This window comes from Diadema antillarum, unplaced genomic scaffold (assembly GCF_040938485.1).
Source record: "Diadema antillarum isolate AM-2024a unplaced genomic scaffold, OU_Dant_1.0 seq00000674_RagTag, whole genome shotgun sequence".
Lineage (NCBI taxonomy): Eukaryota > Metazoa > Echinodermata > Echinoidea > Diadematoida > Diadematidae > Diadema > Diadema antillarum.
Window position 1 is genome coordinate 1,023,676 of NW_027271580.1, and position 13,863 is coordinate 1,037,538.

Here is a 13,863-nt window from a genome sequence, read left to right on the forward strand (position 1 = left end):
GGTAATACAAGGCAGTGAAACATTGAATTAGCTGGTAAAAAAGAAAATGTAAATAGAAATATCCACTACTGGCTTATGAAAGGATAAAATATCACCTAAACTCAATCTAAAAACAACACCACCAAGCTTTGTATTGCAAATGTGAATCTGATGTCTTCACTGCTAAATGATTCCGGATTTACAGCCAGAAAGGTTCTGACTTGCCTTGCCTCTGGCATCAAACCAAAAAAGCAGGTAAAATTAGGAGGAGAGGCAGTAATATATTAATCACTTCAGTGCCCAACTTCTCCTTGCTCTTTCACGCACTCACTCACCAACACACGCACACACACACACAGTGATTCCGAACATTATTGAGTTGTCTTTTTTATCACCTATTTCGGTCCCCCTCTTGTAAGGAACATCAAAAAAACTACATAAAGAAATGAAAAACTTAAGTTAAACATGGAGAGACCTTGCACATTGAGAAAACTTCTGTAAAGTGAATGAGCCATTCACCAAAATCCATGTGAAACATTCGTGAGCCTTTCACACCATGGCCAGCATTGTCACTCGCAAATCTTGTTAGGCCTGTGTGAACTTCCTTGACTCTACCAGCACTACTCATAATGTAAAATCCTACATTGGCAGGATTGATAAGATGCAGGTGTGGTTTGGTTTCCAATGAAGTATCACACTTTAAGTACATCCATAGGATCCTCCTTGACTTTCCTCACTGCAGAAGGTCGCCCAGCCCCTTTGCCTGACTTCGAGGGGAACCTCTGCCTGAACCAGCTCCATCACGCACCGGCACAGGAGTGAACGTTGTGGGCACCCCTGCAAGAGTTGTGGGAGTGGCCCCTATGAGAGGATTGGTGGGCATGCCAGCTGCCTTAATGACCGGCTGCACCGCGCCGATGGGTGTCGCAGGCTGTCCTGTGGCTTTGAGGAAGGGGTGAGCAGCCCCGGGGCCCTTTGAGTTGGCGGCTCCAGGGGTTCCCGGTTGTATGAAGGGTGATTGCTGGGGCACAGGGGCTGAAAAGGGGTTGTAGGAAGATCGCGGTCTGTCTTGAGTCATCTCATCGACAGGAAGTCGTGGACTGCGTTTAGGGGTGGACTCAATCTCCAAGAACTCCACAAACTGCCGTGTGAAGGACTATGAAGAAATAAATAAATCATTATACATACAATACAACACAACACATACATGCATCACATAGAAAATTCTTTAATTACACTGCACTAACTTTTCACTATTTAAAAACATTTCTTTCTGCAAATCTTAACAGAGAGCATAAATCTGGTTTAAAAAAAAAACATGTACACCAGCCTATATTTCTTTCTACACAATACAATCATTAACAGAAACTTAATACTTTTTAGTTACCTGGTACATATAACTATACATGATGACAGACAAATTTCTTGAAATACCTAAAAATGCAAAATTACACTACCAGGGATGCCAGTTGCAAATTGCTCTTGGGCCGGAAATTTTTTTTTGTGAACGAAACTGATGTGCGCGAAGCGCACATCACGAGCGCAAAGTCCCTTCGGCCGGGGTCCAGGGCCCGCTCAAGCGCCCTGGAAGCTCTGGGGTTCTCAGATGCTCTCTGGTGCAATCTGAGCATTTCTGAGGGCTCTTCTTCCCTCAAATCTAATCCAGAGAAATGAATTTGTAGCAAAAATAAAGAAGTCCTAGTGCCGTAAACTCCGTAGTTTTGCTTCATTCAGCTGACTCGATCGACTCACCATACTCTCTCAGCGCTGTAGATAAAGTGAGAGCGCAGCATCTACAGCGAGAGCGCAGCATGATCCATGCACCGCAGTATAGTACATCGCCTAGAAACACCACACGTTGTTCGATCGCGATCGCACATGCTGGTATAACGCTTTCCAGACAATAATGTGGTCGTATTCTAGAAAAAAAAAAAAGGAATTTGTAGCAAAAATACAGAAGTCCTAGTGCCGTAAAATCCGTAGTTTTGCTTCGTTCAGCTGACTCAATCGACTCACCACACCGTCTCAGCGCTGTAGCTATAGCGAGAGCGCAGTATGATTCATGCACCGCGACCGCGCTACATCGCATAGAAACACCACACACTGTTCGATCGCTATCATCGCACATGTTGCATGTCCCATGGCCCAGCTAGCAGCAGCAACATCGCGCTAGTTTTGCACGACAGTCGTTTTGTGATATTCTCATGCCCAAGTATATGCGAAACATACTACGGAAATCGTGAAAGTGAATGTCCCGTAAGTTTAGATGATCATATTTTTTCGTTTTTCTTTCTTTCTTTCTTTGTTTCTTTCTCGTGTTTTCCGGCTTTCCCACACAGACGGAAATAATATCACGAAGCCGGAAATTGGACACCAAAATATGAAAAAGCCGGAAAACTGGCATCCCTGCACTACACAACAGTGATTTCAAATTACATGAACCTCAAAACCATCATTCATTTGCACTAGGTTTACAGGACTAATCAGCTGGCCTTTGATAGCTTTGAGGGAACAAATAAGATTTTTGCCCTCTTCCATGAGTTAAGGAAACATATCCTTTGTCTTTTCTCCATCATCCAAAGGGTTAGGTCTCTACAAGTTCATGGTTAGCAACATGGTACAAATGGAATCACACTTTCTTTGATATCATCTTCTTGAAAAGAAGCCAGCTGGTGCGTAAGCAAAAAGGTGACTTACTGTGTTAGCTTTGGTGGGTGTTGCAGGTGGTGTGTGGGTTGGTGTTCTGCGGAAGAATCCTGAGAGCCAACCACCGGAAGAACTGCTAAGACCAACCTGTCGGGACAGGAGAAATATTACCAATATGTGCTTTATCGGTCATAGTGCCCTTTGGTAAGCCTTTTGGTTTCCATTGTTAATAATTTAAAGACTTTACTAGCAATCTAAAGATGTCAGGACACATCACAAAGGTACATAGCAAGTTTCATCTCAACCAACTTACATCATACCTACAACTTCTACCTGCTTAACAGTGAATATCTAACATGCTCTTTGATCTCCCCCCCCCCCCCCCCCCCTCTTTCAGCGCCTTAAAAGCCTTCCTCTAATTTTAAGATGTAGCACTGCACTTAATTAGTACACTGAACCAACGTTCTGCCACTGGCTATTACGTGAGTGTAATGTTACACAAGACTGGAGGGATTTGATGTCAACATAAACTATGGGCAGGAAGACATGGCGGAGTTGAAAATGACTAACTTTCTGCATATCTTCTGGTGAGAAGTTGAGGACATTGCTGATGAGTTTGACGACCTCTTCTTTCTTTCCTTGCGGAGCAGCCACATAGTTCATGAACAAGTTCTTCACAAGAGGTCTAAAAAAGAATAAGATAACACTGCATTACTCAACAGAACATGCTTATGAATGATAGTCAACACAGCCGGAATTCCATGTGATTACTACTTGTGGCAGGTTTGCATACATCACTGCTCACTTTAAATTCACTTTTATACTCATTGATACATGCATGTAGAGGCCATCTTAATTTCAAATTTCACAAACACAACCACAATTTCTAAACAGGTCATGTGAATATTGTTAGCTTCAATTATTAAAATACTGTTTGGATGCCTGTTTATTATTGCAGATGTACATTCTTTGTAAATTTGTAAGCATATGAAAACCATATGTAGGAAGGTGGCAACATGCATTCATATTCAAAGACAGAGAAAGAAGACACTCACTTGTCAACTTTTGTCTCGTTAGTGTTTGAAACCTCCTCAAATCGCTTCTGAAACTCGGCAAGAATGTCATCCTTTTTGTGCACTGCAAGAAGACAGGTACAAAGAAAACAAAACTTTACATTATCTGCACATACATTAGGGTGATTAACAGCTTCATACTGACTGCTCTGAGACTTCTCAGGATACAAGTCTTAGTACAACAAATTTATCACATAATTGATGCATCTACCAATGACTTTGAACTTGAGTTACTGCATCACTCCATTTCACCATTCTTCTGGGGAATTGAATTTCTCAGAGTAAAGCAATAGCACTAGAGGAAGGAGTGCTGTGCAATAATGTGTTAAACCATAGGGTGAAATTATCAGTAGGAATTATTGCTTGGACAATGATATAATAAATACATAAACACAGGAACAAAAACTATACAGCCCTTTATCGCCAGATTGACTGATATACTGAGGGAGATGTTTAAAATACACAAGGATCAATTCATAAAACTCAACAGAGAAAGCAGTCTGAGAAGATGGAAATGGGAGCTCTAGAAATACTGCTTCTGCAGAACACGCCCATCCTGTCTGCCTCACAGCTATAGCGCAATCTGTAACAATTTGTGCTGAAACATCATGCACGACCACCCATTCGCTCCATAAGTGCCGTTTTGCAGCATTGAATGGAGAAGGAACTTACTGTCACTTCTCATCTTCTCTAAAGCTTCCTCCTTCTTGTCCAGCTGTTCACTGAGTCGGGAGGGCAACATCCAGAGCTTCTTGAGCGGAAGATAGACGCTCCTAAAGATTGAAACAAACATGGAAATATCACAGCATTTTCATATCTGTCTTTTCATATGCGTGACTGTTTCCAAAATTGATGTTGCTCAGTTTTTAAAGCAAAATGTCTCTCATCAACAAAATATGTTAATACATTTGTTTTTATGAAATTATTTGATATATACTGCATAATCACGATGCAATGCACTTTTAACAAAATGACAACTGTACTGCACATTGAATTGTTCTCAACCTGTTAAAAAAAAAAGTAAAAGAAGATTCTTTGGGTACAGTCATGTGACTCATTTAATGATGTGGTCATGGATCATATTACAATAGACCCTATCAGACAAATACTTTACACATTTGCATGAAAAAATAATTTAGAAAGCCTGGATGAGCCTATGAAAAAAAGAGTATTGACAAAGACAAAAAGAAAAAACAAAGTTGCCAATATTTCAATTTTTTTAAAGAGCATGCGCTGCATGGAATGAATAGTTTTGGACACCCAACTGTCACACTATGCTGTTCTAAATCTGTTATGATACTCAAATATGACAGTACAACGACAAGTTGAACGGAAGTAAGAGGACATAAATAGAATGGCAGGAATGTGTATATGTGGTTGTGACTAACATCAGCTTTGAGGAAAACATGTAAAACATTGAAATCCCATAACTCACCAAAACTGCCACTCTATCTGTTCCATTCTACTCTATATACTTTATACTCCAGTCAACTCAAATATAAAGTAGCATGGCACTTCTAGAGCAGTAAACACCCACCTGCAGCTCTACGTTTTGCTTTAGAAGGTCTCCAGCGATTCTTTCTTTCTCTCGCGCACGCAGCTGGTAGACCTCCACCTCGGCAGCGATGGATGCTTCTTTCTCTGTTATCAGAATTTGAGAAGATTGAGGAAAAGTCAGAAAGTAGACACACAAAAACTATCTACTCACTGACATAATTCAGATACCAGATCATTTTTTTTTTCTTCTGAATCCCCAACTTCCCATATGGACAAAACCAATTGACAGCATATTGTCTCTGGGTGAAAAAGACCTTGTATCTGAATTGACACATAAAAAAACAAACAAAAAAATTCAATATCACAAATACTGATGTGAGTCTCGAAGCACAGCAATTATCACTGTAACTAAATACAATGTTTCTACATTATTAGATGTAACACTGATGATATTTTCCAAAGATTTAAAAACGAAAAGTTTTCTTTGCCTTCCTGAAAATTCATGACTTTGAGATAAAAGGTCCTGTCATCCATGGGACAAAACATTATTCTCACTCTCTGCAAACTTTATCCTCATTCCACTTTTTTTCTAAACAGTAAATACACCAAATGTTGGTATTCAAGCACACCATTTGACTCCCTGGAATGGCAAAGAGGGAACTCACGAGAAAAATTCACAGAAACTGGAAGGGAATGTATATCGCAAAGGAGACCAGACTAAACGATATCACCCTCACCTTGTTGGAATTGCTCCAGGACCACCTGCAGGTTGCTAAGAGACAGGATGTACTGCTGAGACTCCTCCTGGGCCATGGCAAGCTGCATCAGGGCCTTGTCCTTCTGCTCCGTCACCGCGGTCAGCTGGTCAAGCAGATTCTCAATCTGGGCATTGGCCTCTTTGCTGTGGAGAGCAGATAAAGGAATCCACAAAATCAATCATATGACCTAATTTTCACTCATAGATCCAAAGTTTGCATTGCCTAATCATCATTTTATGATTAATGATTTCAATTAATTATTCTTAATGACTGGAACGCCAAATGTCAAATGTCTTCTTTGAATTTCTATTCCCAATGAATAATATTACTTTGTATGTAACATTACCGAAACATACATCAGAAACAAGTCAACGAAATGTTTATTTTTCATGTTTGAATGTGGAAAACAGATTATTGAAAAAAAAAATCTACACAGCAGTGAAACTGGTGTGCGTGTGTGTGGTATGTGTGTCTAACCTAGCACTCTGCACAGCAGTGAAACTGGTGTGCGTGTGTGTGGTATGTGTGTCTAACCTAGCACTCTGCACAGCAGTGGAGCTGGTGTGGGCATGCTCCTCCGCCAGACTGAGTCTGTTCCTCAGCTCCTTCTCCCGCCTCCTCTGCCTGTAGTGCCTCCTGGGTGTAAGTATCCTCCATTTGGATCAGGTGGTTCCTCAACCGCTCCAGCTCCCTCATCAGCTTCTGCTCGTTGGTCCCCCGTGTCTGGACCTGGCGAGCATGGGAAGAGCACACGTCCAGATTTGACCAAAAGGCCAGATTTCAAAGGTCATGTACAATGTGCTCGTGGTTATTCACTATAAACACCTAACATTTTAAATGCCTGTTGACTTTCATGCAAATAATAAATGCTGTTTAGCATAGTCATCAAACACTTTAATCAAGAAGGGTGCCCTTGCTGCTGAAGACTACACTGAATAGAACGTCAACTGGTATACAGCATTTCAGCTACATTTTTAGAGATATCTAATGTGACTACAGATGTATTTCTAAAAAGAGAGAGAGAGAGAGAGAAATTGTGTTTGTCAATTGATTTCACTTCTATGAAGATGTTCAGTATTCTATTACATCAGTCTGATTTGCATTAACCCTAAAAAGGCCGGGGGGGTTGAATCAACCCCCCCCTCGACGTTTTTCGCGAATACTCCGCCGCGCGAAATTTTTTGACCGCGCCGTTCGCTGACTTTTTACTTTCAAGTCTCGCGCATCTTTTGACACCATTTTTGCGAAAATCGTGCATACCATTATGACGCTGCATAATGTTTTATACATGCCTGTCAGACCGAAAATGGCTCAAAAACGTTATTTTGTGTATAAAGTCTATGCAAATGGAGTTTTCTCTTCCAATTCATAAAGATATGATTATTTTCACTTTTATAGGCTGAAACTAATTAATTTTAGCATGATTATGCTTGATATAGGTTCTGTCATAAATTTTGCGAAAAAAAAATGATAAAAGAAAAGGTCGAAAAAACAACGAAATACATAAGAAATTCATAAAACAATAGAATACATAAGAAATCGATTTTGATACCAAATTTTTTTTTCAAGTACATTGTTAGGAATGCTACACAGAATGTTTTCAACAAAAATTAGGATTCTAAGAGCTTTAATTTCTGATTTAGAGCAAAATGTATGATTTTATGCATATATTAGCATAATTAATTATTATGACAAAAATTTCCATATCTTTTTGTATAGCTTGGTAGATTACGCTGCAGGCAATGCACGTGCCAAATTTCATGGCAACTGCGCAATCGACGGCCGAGATCTCGGGGGGGGGGGGGGGGGGGGGGGGGGGTTTGAATCAACCCCTCCCCGGCCACAGAACACCCAAAAAAGCCCGGCCTGGTTAGGGTTAAGCTTTTCTGATTTTCGTGCAAGAAGCACAAATTGTGGAATGCTGTTCTCTTTGTTCACTTCTCTTCTGTTCACTTATACCTATTTAGCCATCAACATTGAAGTATGATTGTAATGTGCATGCATATGCTTTCTTTACAGCAACAGCTAATGCAGGAAACAAACCAACAAACAAGCAAACCAATGTTTGAATTTAAACATCAATCACCTCATGTTGGAGCTGTGCCAGGTCCCCTTGACATTTCTCCAATGCCAGCAATGCCTGATCCCTCTCATGCTGAAACCTCTGAGCCTGTGTCTGCATGGCCTCAGCTTCACCCAAGATCTTCCTCACTTCACCCTGAGTGTCGGACTCCTTCTCATCCAGTAACTTCGTCAGGGTCTTGCACTTCTCTCGCAGGGCGCCGAGCTCAAAATCCTTCTCCCGCACCTCGGCGCCGATCCTGTTCAGCAAGTCCTGGAGCTGCCTGAGCTCCCCGTCCTTGTTGTGCATCAGGTGCTGGCTGCTGGTGAGCTCCTGCTGTGACTTTGCCAGTTCCTGCTCAATCCCCTGTAATCTGAGCGAGAGCTGCTGGACATGCTGGCGGAGCGTGTTTGCCTCTTCCGTTCTGGCCTGTAGGTCCTGATGAATTTGCTGCAGCTGGCTATTTCTCTGCTGGATGATTGCATCACGCTCCAAGACTGCCTGACCATGTTGATCAACCTGCTGCTTCAGCACAGCAATCTCTTCTTTTCGCTTCTCAAGCTCTGAACTCCTGTCCCTGGCAAGACTGTCCATCTCCAGGAGAGCGTGCCCCTGAGACTCAAGCTCCTCTTTCAACCGCACTATCTCTTCATTTGCATGTTCCACTTTGCTAGAATCCACAGATTCTGTAGGAGCTGCTGTGGAGGACTGCAGCTGTAACTTCAAATCAGCAATTTGTGCATCTTTGTCTTTCAAGACTTGCTCATACTTACCTGGAGGAGAGCTCTGTTGTAGAGGAACATTTTCCTTCCTGACAATTACCTCTTCAACTACAGGTTCAGGTCTCCTATGTAACTCATCTATGGTTCTTTGCAGTTCAGCAATTTCACTGTCTTTCTGAGCAAGAGAACTGTCTTGACTTGCACTTATCTCCTCTAGTTGGCTGGACTTGTTCAGAAGGTCTGTTCTCAAGCTGCTGAGCTCTTGCAATTGCTCCTCTACCTCAGATAATGCTTGTTTGGTCTCATCAAGTTCTTTTTCCACAGACATCTTGGCCTTGTTGGCCTCCTCGAGATCTGCCATTGACTGATTCAAAGATTTGCTTTGTGCCTCTGCCTGAGAAGTGAGAGCATCATGTTCTGTTTGTAATGCAGTGTGCTTTTGAGCCTCATTATTAATGACTCCCACTAGCCTCTGCACCTCTTCATAGTATGCCAAACTCTCCTGGTGCTTCTGATGGATGCTGACAACAAGTTGATCCCTCTCTTCTTTCAGAACTGTATTTTCCTTCTGGAGTTTCTCACTTTCAGAGAGAACACCAGAGATCTGTGAACTGTTACTTGGTGCCTCAGACTGCAACACTTCCAGAAGTGAGTTATTTTTCTGCTTCAGAGCTTCGATCTCCAAGTCTTTGTCCTGGATGATGCGAGAGAGGTTCTGCAGGGCTTCCTTCTGCATGTCATCTCGAGGTCCCTTTGATGATCTCTGCAGCTCTTTGACATCTTCCTGGGCTTTTTCAAGGGCCGACTTTTGTGCGGAGATTACTTTTAAGAGTTTGTGAACTTCATTCTTTAGATTGCTTGCCTCCCTGGTCTTCTCATTAAGAATGCTCATCATTTGATGCCTTTCAGATTCGAGAGTTTTGACCTTCATTTGGTTCCGGTGCAGATCCACAAGTACACTGTTTCCCATTGCTGACGTGGACTTCTCGTTCAAACTGGTGAGCAGAACCTGACGTTCATGCTGCAGCATGCCAATTTCCTTCTCTCTCTCCTGAATAATCTTCTCATAGTGTTTCTCATTGTCACTGATTGAACCATCTTGCCCCTGCAGCATGCCACTTGAAGATTTGCCAAAGGGACTTGAGGGTACCAGTGCATCTTTGATGTTGTCCGAACCGTTGACTTCATCCAGGCCATTACCCACTTCACCATTTTGCAGGTGTTGCTCTGGAGGCTGTTGTAGTTGCGTGGTGATGTTGTGAACTTCCTTATGCAGTCTGGCAATGTCTTCTTCCTTTTGCTGATTAGTTCTCTGCAGTTCTTCAATATCACGTTTGCAATCAAGCACCAGCTTATCAGCAGCTTCCTTCTGATTTGTCAGTTCCAGAACAGAGTTGTTGAGTTCATTCATCCTTTCTTCTTTTTCACTTAAGCCATCATTGAAATTTTGGACAAGAGCATCATATTCCCCTCGACTTACAGACAAAGCATCTTCGAGCTTTGCAATGGTAGTCCTCTTTTCATCCAAATCTTTCTCAAACTGAATTATGCTATCTTCACTGGTTTCACCTGCTTCTAACTTAGCTTTCAGAGTTTCAATCTCAGCTTCTTTCATGGCAAGAATTTGGTTAACCTCAGTCAGTTTATTTTCCTGACTAGCAATGTTTTGTTTCAATAAGTCAATCTCTTCAGTCAAGGCACTCTGTTCCTGATCTTTCTCAGCCAATTCAATTTGAAGCTTGCCTATCAATTGATCACTGGCATCAGTTTTCTTTTTGAGATCCTCTAGCAATCTATCAGCTTCGCTGCCATCGTCATCCGTAATCCTCGGATCCTGCTCATGGAGTTTGGAGGATAGTTCTCGTACTGCATCATCCCTGTGTTTGAGCTCAATCTGCAGCTCTTCAACTTTCTCTTCCAGTTCACTGAGGTTACTCACATCTGCAGTCTCTGTTGAAGATGCACTTCCTAACTTTAGCTCAGCATCTTCAAGTTCGGCTCTCAACGTAACTATCTCCTTCTTTGCTTCCTGGAGTTGCGTACCAACATCCTCCTGATCTTTGACTTTGGCCCTCAAGTCCTTTATTTTGTGCTTTGAGTCTTCTACATTTTTTAGGAAGTGAGAATTCTCTTCTGCAAGTGCACTGATGTCAGCTTCCTTCTGCTCAACAACCTCTTCCAGTTCTCTCTTACTTTCAAGGGTCAAATCTAACTGCTCCCCCTTGGCATCTAGATCATTTTTCAATTTAGAGCAAACTTCTTCCAACTGGCTGATTTTAGTTTCTTCTTCCTCTTGTGCTTTTTCTCTTTGGCTAACACTTGAAGCTATGTCAATGCGCATTCTTTCAAGCTCTTCACTGACAGAGTCCAATTTCTCTTCTTTGAGCTTCATATCACCCCTCAAGCGTTGGTTTTCAGCCTTCATTGCTTCTATCTCAGTATCCTGCTGTTCCAGGAGTTGTTGCTGCTCACTGTTGGATAGGACCAACTCCTGGACCCTCATGTCGCGGTCATCAATACTCTTGTTCAGCTCCTCAATCTCATGGTTAGTCCTGGATAGTTTGTGTTCGAGATATGCCACATTCTCATTTGGAGAGTCAACATCACGTGCTGCCTGGGTGCTTTCAAGCTTTGAGGTTAGTTGCTGTACTTGTGCCTCCAGATCCCTTACTCTGTGCGGATCTTCTGTGGCAGATCCATATCTAAGACCTTCATGGTTTAGTGGCTGTTCAAGTTCCTTCCCACTCCTGCCTGATGCCATCTGGAGCTCCCGGTAGCTCTTCACTAGCTCGTCGTGCTCATCCTGCACTGCCTGCAAGTTAGTTCTCAGAGTTGTCATGGCAACTGTCTGCTCCTGTTTCATCTGCTCAGAGTCCAACAAATCAGCCCTGGACGTGCTAAGGTCCTCCTGGAGAGCTTCCAACTCTGACTGCATCTCAGCCCTCTCTGTAACAGCTTTATCATACTCCAAAGTGAGTTTGGACAGACTGTCTTTCATATTGCTCATCTCTATCTCCTTTTCCCTGACCTCCTTGATGAGATTATCTCTGGATGAGTTCATTTGTGTCAAGGTGGCCCTGTGCTGATTCTCAAGTTCCTCAAACTCAGCCTGCAATTTCACCTTCTCCTCCCTCAGACTGTTCAGTTCTCCCTCCATTTTCCCTCTGCTCATTTGTAACTCCTCATCCAAGGCACTCTGCTTCGATTCAAGCTCCTCTACTCTCTGATGGAGGTTGCTCTTGGCTTCTTCACTGGAAGACAGGGATGACTGAAGTTGGCATTTCTCTTCCTTCATCTCCTGCAAGTCGGTTGTCATTGCTCTCTGAAAACAATTGTGAGAGGCCATGGTAAATCAATCAGAGTAATATGAGAATTTAACAACAGAAAAACAAAAACAAACTAAAGATGACCCTAGCAACCATACTATGGAAACACACATTATGATTGCAGTTCTGATGCAATTTGTTTTCACGTAAAAAGACCACTGGGTCACCTATATGATTTTTCATCACATTTGCTTTGAGGCGTTACACAATGCCACATTACAACTATACTGACAACATCTTTGTCCTAATTTTCTTATCACTACACTTGAATGAAATGTTAAGTTTTAACTAATTTCACTGATGTGTTACCTCAACAAATGCACATATATCTCACTAAAAATAGAATTATCATTTGAAATGTGATAACAGTAGATAATCAGTTGTACTTCCTAGAACTTACTAGCACTTCATGATACAAACTGACATTGTGAAGCTGTACTCATTCAACAAGCTTATATTATGGAGCTGACGGTAACAGTCCTCTTTTGCAAACCCTTGTTCATTCCCCATTCTTATTTCTTGATTCAAACAAATAATACATTCATTTTTTTTTCATTCACATTTTTCATCACTTACTGTCTCATTTGAATGACACTGTTTCTCATACAATTAAAATAAGACAAATCCAACACATTGACTCCTTCAGATTATTTCACTTCACCTCATTCTATTGGATCACATTTGTTCAAGATTTTAAAAAAAAAAATCATTCTGTTCCCGCACAGAACATAGAAACATATAACACACATAGAAAAATACAGACATGATATAAACTGACATAAAATGATTCATAAAACTGATTCCAGCTGATATTCTATTCCCTTCCTCATAATCTGTCAACAAAGATTGACGTCCTTAAAGTCTGTGGCTTGATTCTTACTAGGTTCATGTCGGTAGTTTCCTTCTCCTGAAGTAAGCTCTTGTTGGATTCCTCCAGGGATCTGAGCCTCTCTTGGAGGTCTTCTTCATGCTCCTTCTGGACTGCCAGGAGCCCCTGATCAAAACAGGGAGATTAAACAAGGATAAAGTAAAATGAACATATGATTAGAATCCTTAATGACAAAATAGTGTCTATTTATCTGATTCATCAACAGATTCATTTGTATCAGGGCAATTACGCCCCCCCCCCCCCCCACCCCCGAGGACAATTGCCCCCCATCTAAATACTGGTTAGTGGAAAGTTAAGAGTAAAAATTAGGGTTAGAGTTTGGGTTAGAGTTAAGATTAGGTTCAGGATTGGGATTAGGGTTAGGGTCAGGGAAAGGGCCCGGGTAATTGTCCAGGGGGGTAATTGCCCTAGACCCAATTAATTACATAAACTTCTCATGAAGTAAATAATTACAAACAAGGTTTATGTAATTTCATGGATAAATCAATTTTTATAGATTTTGCATATTTTGAGCAAGTGCAGATCTCCAAAATCCTTGAAAAATTTGCATTAATCTCCCCTTAAGATTTAAGCGTGGTTAAAGCAGGCTGTGCACTGTAGTGTATTCATTTAGCGACTCCATTGTGCACAATGATTCCCTGAAGCATTACACAAGTGCATATGACCTAGCATACATTCTCTAAGTTCTTGACCATGGGACAGTGCTGCTGCTAATAATGATGTTAATGATAATAATAATGATAATGATAATAATAACAGCAATAATAATAATAATAATAATAATAATAATAATAATAACATTAATAACAATAATAATGATAATAATGACAATAATAATAACAACAACAACAAAAGAACAACTATGATAATGATAATGACAATGACTTCTTCAATATCTTTGTTGCAAGACT

At 41.3% G+C, this 13,863-nt stretch overlaps 1 pseudogene; it reads right to left on the reverse strand.

Annotated features, from left to right (window-relative positions):
- Window positions 1-550: 550 nt before the first annotated feature.
- LOC139736899 (uncharacterized) overlaps window positions 551-13,863 on the reverse strand; it is a 32,532-nt pseudogene continuing 19,219 nt past the window's right edge.